Below are 7,579 nucleotides of genomic sequence, written 5' to 3' on the forward strand. Positions count from 1 at the left end.
GTTATATAATTTTTCCACAAACAAATAATTTCTTCATATCCATCAACGGTAAATTGTACTCACATTCTGGAGTATGTGAAAAAGCTGCGCAGAGCACGATGACTCTAAGCCGGCTGATGGCGAACGTGGGCGGCCTGATTGTCGACTTACAAACATGGTTGAAAAGACCGCGCGGGGAAGTCGATTTCTACCTTATGCAATCCCTCACAGCAGAGTATACAAACCGTTCTCGCACTACAGTGGAAACGTCGAAGATAACGTACACCATACATTCTTGCCTTGCGAGCACTTCTTGACTTCGCGCAGAATGTTGGAAGAAAGATGCGGATATGTTGGTTAGAAAGATAATTGGGGTAATGACCTCCATCGCAGACAAGTGTAAAGCAATTGCGAGACACGTGAAATTCGTACTCCGCTGCAAACGAGAAGTCGGAGACTCTATCAGCGCGCTCCTGCATCTGAAGTCATGCATAACTGCGGTGCCAGATGCGAGATTCTTGCGCGGGCGGTGGGAGTTTGAGTTTTCGGTGGGTAGCTCAACATGCTTCGGTGGGAGTCCCACACTCGGGGAAGGTAGTATAGAGACTAGCACCCTCGGCCAGTGCATAAAGATACCGCAAAGTGGCCATCCATTCTCAAGTTATAAGCGGTCTGGCGTACGCAACTTTGGTATATATGTACATACATATGTTTATTTTTAATAACAACCACAGGTTATATTCGATGTAGATAAACTGGTTTCAATGAAATAATTAAAGAAAATACTTCGCTTCTTCTTAAAATGTGACTGAATTCTTCCCCTTTTCCTCCTGCTTAAAAAAAAACATCATTTTTCATTAGCGCTTCTCATAGACGTTTCTGCCATCTTCAGTATCATTTCGCACGACCAACACCAAAATAGGGTTTATCTCCAATCCAGATTTGTCAAAGGATGACGGAAATTTGTTCAGAAGTAAATAATTTACTCACCCTCTCGGAAGAAATAGTAAACACCAACAAATTCTCTTATTGCTTAACATTCTTAATTCATCGATTCATAGTTTGAGCTCCTTGAACTATGCTGCACATTTTATATGATATCCAAAGCACACATATCCATAAAAATTAAGAATTTATTTAAAATAACATTTTTAAAAACCCAGCAATTCAACATAAAACATAACATAAAAATTTCTGGTAAACCAAATCAAAGCTTTTCAATACCCTCTATCTGCACTTTTCACAAAAATTAGATTCCGATATAAAAATTCACCCAAGTCTTAACTATCATCGGTGATATTAATGCTGACCTTGTATAGCGCTTGACAGAAGAATTTACTATTAAATTGCAAAGTCAGAATTCACATCAGTGATGACAGGTTAGTAAGTCCCAGATGGGTTTTAACACCACAAAGTAGATTTTGTGAAAATTGCAGATAGAGGGTATTGAATACAAGCCCTCCATATATGTAGGTATGTATGCATATTTGTATTATTGCCAATCATATTAGTTCAATAAATATGTACGTATACAATGTACATAGTATTATTCACTCGTTTTGAGCAGAAAATTGCTGGTTTACTTTTATTTCATCATACCTACAAATAAAATTGTTGGCATACTTATTGCAACACAAATAAATGCAATTCATGATAATACACACATACATACATATGTATGTAGATAAGTATTTTTAAGAGTACAGTATATTTTGATTTGCTGCCTCTATGCTTAAGTGCACATTTAAGATACGTACCCTAAAATGCGCATCAGAGGCATTATTTTTAACATTTATAAGGAAACTGCTCCGATAGATGCATTTAGCATACCTGCACATTGGCGATACCTGCCTTAAAAATTGTATGACTAGTATCAATTATCAAAGAAAGTATTACGTTTACCTGTACTGGCCCTACAATTACCTAATTTTACAACTTTTTATTTATTTTGTTCATTTCGCAGAACAACGAAAATGGCTATAAATTTATGTAGTTATATAGATAATTAGATACTATTCGGTAAAAATTTCGCTTGCAGTAATTTCTACGTGGTAAGTGCTTCTCCATTATTTGGTTTCATAGGGATTTGGATACCTTCCTCATTGAAGTAGTAAAGAAAATTCGCTTAAGTGCCTTTTTCGGTTAAGTGCACAAGTTTTTCGTGCAAAGAAGGATGTGCAGCTAAGCAAAACATACTGTACATATCAAACTAACCTAGCATATCGTTATTTTTTAGTGCTGCACATACATATCATAAGTTAAACAGCTACATATGTATGTATGAATGAATGTATTTACGAGTGCATATATGCACTCAAAATTGTTTACAAGCTTGCCAGAATATAAATATTTTTTCTTCAAATATGTATAACCATTCATTGCGCAACGAAGAGAAATTGAAGAAATAAATAAGTACTAAATACATAGTTGATACACTTACTCACATATTTTCGCAAGCTGCAGTCAGCAACATCAGAATCAATGTACCAACGCAGGTTAATACATATGTATGTATATATAAATGTGGCCAACTTAGAGTTATAACGAGCTAAGTTGACATTTTATAAAAAAAATTAGTGAGACATAAAGATGACGAAGCAATGACTTTCAAGTTTGCATTTTTTTTTTTTTTTTTTATAAAATTTCATTAACCGACAAGTAATACAGCCTGTGGCATTTGACCATCATTTCTTATGTATAAGCAATTAAATGAGTACACTTTTTTCAGATCTCAAAAAACATATTTTATATATTTTGACATCATATTTATAAATAAGAAATGATGATAGATTTCAGTTTCATACTTATATTTCCTATGTTAAGCTGTTAAGTAAGCTATGGAGTTAAGGCACAATAAAAAGGAGCGTATGAGTTATTAGGATTGTTTACGTGACAGCGCCTGTGCAATAAGGTTTTAGTTCTTTGAAAAGGGCTGCCACCTGTTAAAAAATTTATTTCAAATTAATAATCAAGTAAAATACTTTTGAAATGTCTTCATTTTTAAACCACATTAAATTAATAATTAAAAAAAAATATATATCAAAGAAGGAAAAAAAATTTAATTAATAAAGAAAACAAAAATTATATTAAAAAAGAAATAAATAAAATAGGTTCCTAAAAATTAAATTTAAACTAAATTAATTTCTTTCTAAAGTAATAAAATCTTAAAACTAAAACACAAAATTAAATAAAGAACGAGATTAAAAAAAGCAAATAAAATAAGTTGCTATAAACTAGATTAAATTAAAAAAATAATTACCCATATTTTTCATATTTAAGCAATGCAATCTCAAAACTAAGAGAACAATAAATAGAAGAAATAACATGGCAATACTGGCAACTGTCATTCAACTGACCACAGACTTGCAATAGACAAAATTCTTTCGTAGGACAATTGTCAACTCTGGCAACTATCTCTTTCGAGGAGCTAATTGAAAGATCTGCTAACGTGTGGGTCTTAACGTTATTCCGTTTTTCTTTTACCAATAATGTTTCTTTTTAATTAAGTTTAATAAAAGTTTTTTGTATTTTTTTTTTTAAGAAATAATAATTAAAGAATTATATTTAATCAAATGAATTAAAAAGGGAAACAAAATCAGGATGGCCGAGGACTCGAACTCAGATCACTCAAATGGCACGCCAGTGCTTTGCTCACTCGGCCACTGCGACTGTCGCAGCAGCGATAATCCAAGTAATTGGCGAGACTATTGCGAGACATAAGAACTTATAATCGGTATTTCTGGCTATAATTTGCATTAATTAATTTGGAGGGTAATATAACTTTTTCTGTAAAAGAATGATGTTAAATTTATATCAATACCCCGAAAACCGCACACGCAATCCCATCGTAGTAATAAAGCCAATGGGCCATTTTATTGAACAATAATGCGGCGCACACTGGAAGATTAATTAAGATTTCAACACTCTTATGGATTGTGTTAAAAAATGTAGCCAAAATCCATAGGCGCAGACGCTGAAATGATGTATGTATGTATGTATGTATGTATCTATGGATGTAAATGTGCATGAAAGTATCTACCACAACAAGGGACATCCTGGTATGCGCGGTTATATTTCGTGCTGAAAAATAATAAATAAAAGTCGGCGAGTGTGTACATACTATATACCAGTGTTGCCGTTTTGATCCATTTACTTCAAAAGTGATACGTGTTTGTGCAAATATTCGGAAGATACTTTATTTTTCGCTCATTTCGCGAGATACTTAAATTTTCCGCGTAGTACAAATTTTGATACATTACAAAGAGAAAATATATACATATGTATGCAGTGGCTGCTTTTGAAATTTGATCGAAAATATGAACAGCCTATAGTTATAGCTATAGTATGAAAACGTCACTTTATAAAGCCTTTTAAACCTACTTTATTTTTTTATGAATAAGGCCATAAATGTTTTGGGGTCAAATAAGCTTAAAGAAAAATGCTTTAAACGAACTATGTATAAGGAGCAGACTGCATTCATTTTTAATTTACTTTGCATGCTCTGGTGTTGCTATTTTAAAATTGATTCAATATAAAAGAGAAATAGACTTTTGGCCTTATTCATAAAAAATAAAGTACGTTTTAAGAGCTTTACAAAATTACGTTTTCATACATTTTTCAGTTTATAAATCTTTTTCAAAGCTACTTTAATTTTTATGAATAAGGCCCTTTCATTACAAACTGTTGACAATATAACGAAGCGTATTCATAGTCAAAATAAATAATGAGTGTATCACACAATTTGATGATCAACGTAAATAATCGACAATTAATAGTTTTAAATACATATATTTGTTTCAAGTTTCTTCACTATATCTAAGATATGTTTCTTCATGTACATATGTATATATGTATGTGTATGAATGTGCATTAAATGATTTCTTGGTTATTGACAATGATAAGAAGCAAAGGTATGAAACCAAATAGCATTTTTTAACGTTTTTTCTAGCTTGATACTTTGATACTTAAAAAAAAAAGTTAGAGATACATTTGATCCATTTTTATTTTTTTTTTACAATACATTTTTTTATGATGTCGCGGCAACACTTCTATGTACATACATATGTAAGTATGTAGTTGTTATTGGCGCTTGTATCGCGACTTGGTTGTGGCTTCATCGACTATTACCTCAGTTGTGTTTGTAGTAGCGCACCCACCAACGCAACAGTAGCTGCGCTTACTACAAAGAAAGCAAAAACAACAAAATATCTATAGACAGCTGTAATAACATGCCAATACATGCCTTGCCCTGAAATTATTACGGATTTTATTATGGAAGAAGAATTAAACCGAACAAAAAGTGCAGAAATTATTGGTAAAGGGCAGCTGGCCAACCGAAAGCGTATGTACACATGTATGTGGTCTTGTTGTTGCTGTAGTACGTAGCAGTGGCAGCAACATTAATATTATCGAAGCAACAACAACCAAACCACCACCAACACTGCACCAACACCTCCTCTTGATATCGGCAACAACGCGGCCACTCTCATTGCTTTCTACTCTGGCACTTTTCAATTAATATTTACCGCTCTATTATGCTTAATGATTATTGCGGCAGCAACCAGTCGTACAAGAGTAATTTCAATCGACCATAGCAGCATGCTATATATGTACATACATATGTACATACACGCATGCAAGTGTTGATGGCGGTAAATGTCGAAAACCCTATTAATTGTGTTGATTTCGAGGAACAATCAGCACATATTATGCACCGCAAAATAGGTAAATATGTACTTATGTACATATGTGTGTGTGAAAATGCATGTATAATACATGATACATACTTATGTATGTGCTAGTATTGCATACAAATTTCACGCGTTACAAACTTACAGCAACATTATTGCCTGCACGCGCTGTTATTGTAACGCGATTGGGTCGGTCGTTCAACCAACTGCGCATACTGGACGTATTAGTAACGTAATAAGTCCTCGAAATAACAAACACACACACATGCTCGCGCCCATGCAGCGATGGCAATTTGCGGCTACTACATACAACCTCTTTATGAGCTTCGGTTAATATTTTTAACTTTTCGCTTCAGTTCCAATACAATGCTACTTATTATTGAATTCCCATTTTTAATGCAAAGTAAACATAAAACAAAAAATTGTTACAAAAAGGGAGGAAAATAAAAATAAAATGCAAATGCATGAATGTGGGTAGGCAGCAATGTGACCAGATTCGAAGTTTTAATTGTAAATTACAGTTTTTAAGACAAACGTGGTACAAATTGAGAGTTTTCTTTCGAATTTCCGTTTTGAACAAATAAATTTAAATTTCATTCCAATCGCCACAACAAATTTGGAAAGGATATTTTTTCAAATGAATTTGAATAAAACGAAAATAGACTAACAAACAAAACGAACTAAAGACTTCTTAAAAAAATTTGAGTTATCGCATCAAATGCTCAAAAAAGTTGACAAAACAACTTACGAAAAAAATGCTAAACTGAATTTCATAAACACAAAATGTGATTCAAATTAGGGATGTGGAATTAATCGATTAAATAAAAAATGCGGTTAATCAGATTCTGATTTTTTGCTTCACCTGTAAAATAAAAAAATTGTCGGTAGGGGCCTTTGTGAATTAAGGTGACGATATGCATTGTATGTCTAGAAATTTTTTTCTATTCAAAGAAAAACAAAATATACCAGCAGTTATTTATGTTCCTGATTCATCAGGTTTCTGATTAATATTAATAAAATTAATTAGATTCTGATTTTGATTAACCCAAAATGTTTATTCTTTGATTAATTAATTAATCAGATTTCGATTAATCAGCTTGTTCGATTAATTGAATAATCGTACATCCCTAATTTAAATGTTCCATTTTATTAAGCCTATTTTTTATTAAGTTATGTAGAGTTCAAACGGGTTATGTTATTTTATTTTCAATGAATCGTTTTTTTATTTTTGTTTAAAAAAATTCAAACACTTAATTTTTTAAAAGCCCTCTTCGTTTTGAAAGTAACAGTTGTTTGGTCGAAAATACAGTTTTTCCGGAAATTTATTTTTTTTTTTAAATAATCTGGCACCACTGGTAGGCAGTTGCATGTATACTTACATGCATTGCATAGTAAAGTACAACAAGCTACGCAAACACCAAAATAAATACGTTAATCTTTGGGAGATGTGTCGAGGAACTTTTTATACCCGAGCGCACTTGTGCACAAGGGTATATTAATTTTGTTCACATAACGAATCGAGATAGATATAGACAAATGTATACATAAATGATCAGGATGAAAAAAGAAATCGATTAAGCCATGTCTGTCTGTCCGTCCGTCTGTCCGTCTGTCCGTCTGTCCGTGTACACGATAACTCGAGCAAAAATTGAGATATCTCAACGAAATTTGGTATGTAGGTTTCCCTTAATCCAAGGTAGGTTGGTATTGAAAATGGGCGAAGTCGGACTTTAACCACGCCCACTTCCCATATAACGGTAATTTCCAGAAATACGAAAACTGCGATATTTTAGTAACTACTGAAGATAATTAACTCAAAATTGATATTTACAATAATTTTTAGACGAAAAATAAGAATATTAAAAATTTTTGGAAAATGGGCGTAGCCACGCCCACTTATGGTTACATGT

The sequence above is a fragment of the Rhagoletis pomonella genome, unplaced genomic scaffold, assembly GCF_013731165.1.
Source record: "Rhagoletis pomonella isolate Grant_MI unplaced genomic scaffold, Rhpom_1.0 Rhpom_scaffold_00007, whole genome shotgun sequence".
Classification (NCBI taxonomy): Eukaryota; Metazoa; Arthropoda; class Insecta; order Diptera; family Tephritidae; genus Rhagoletis; species Rhagoletis pomonella.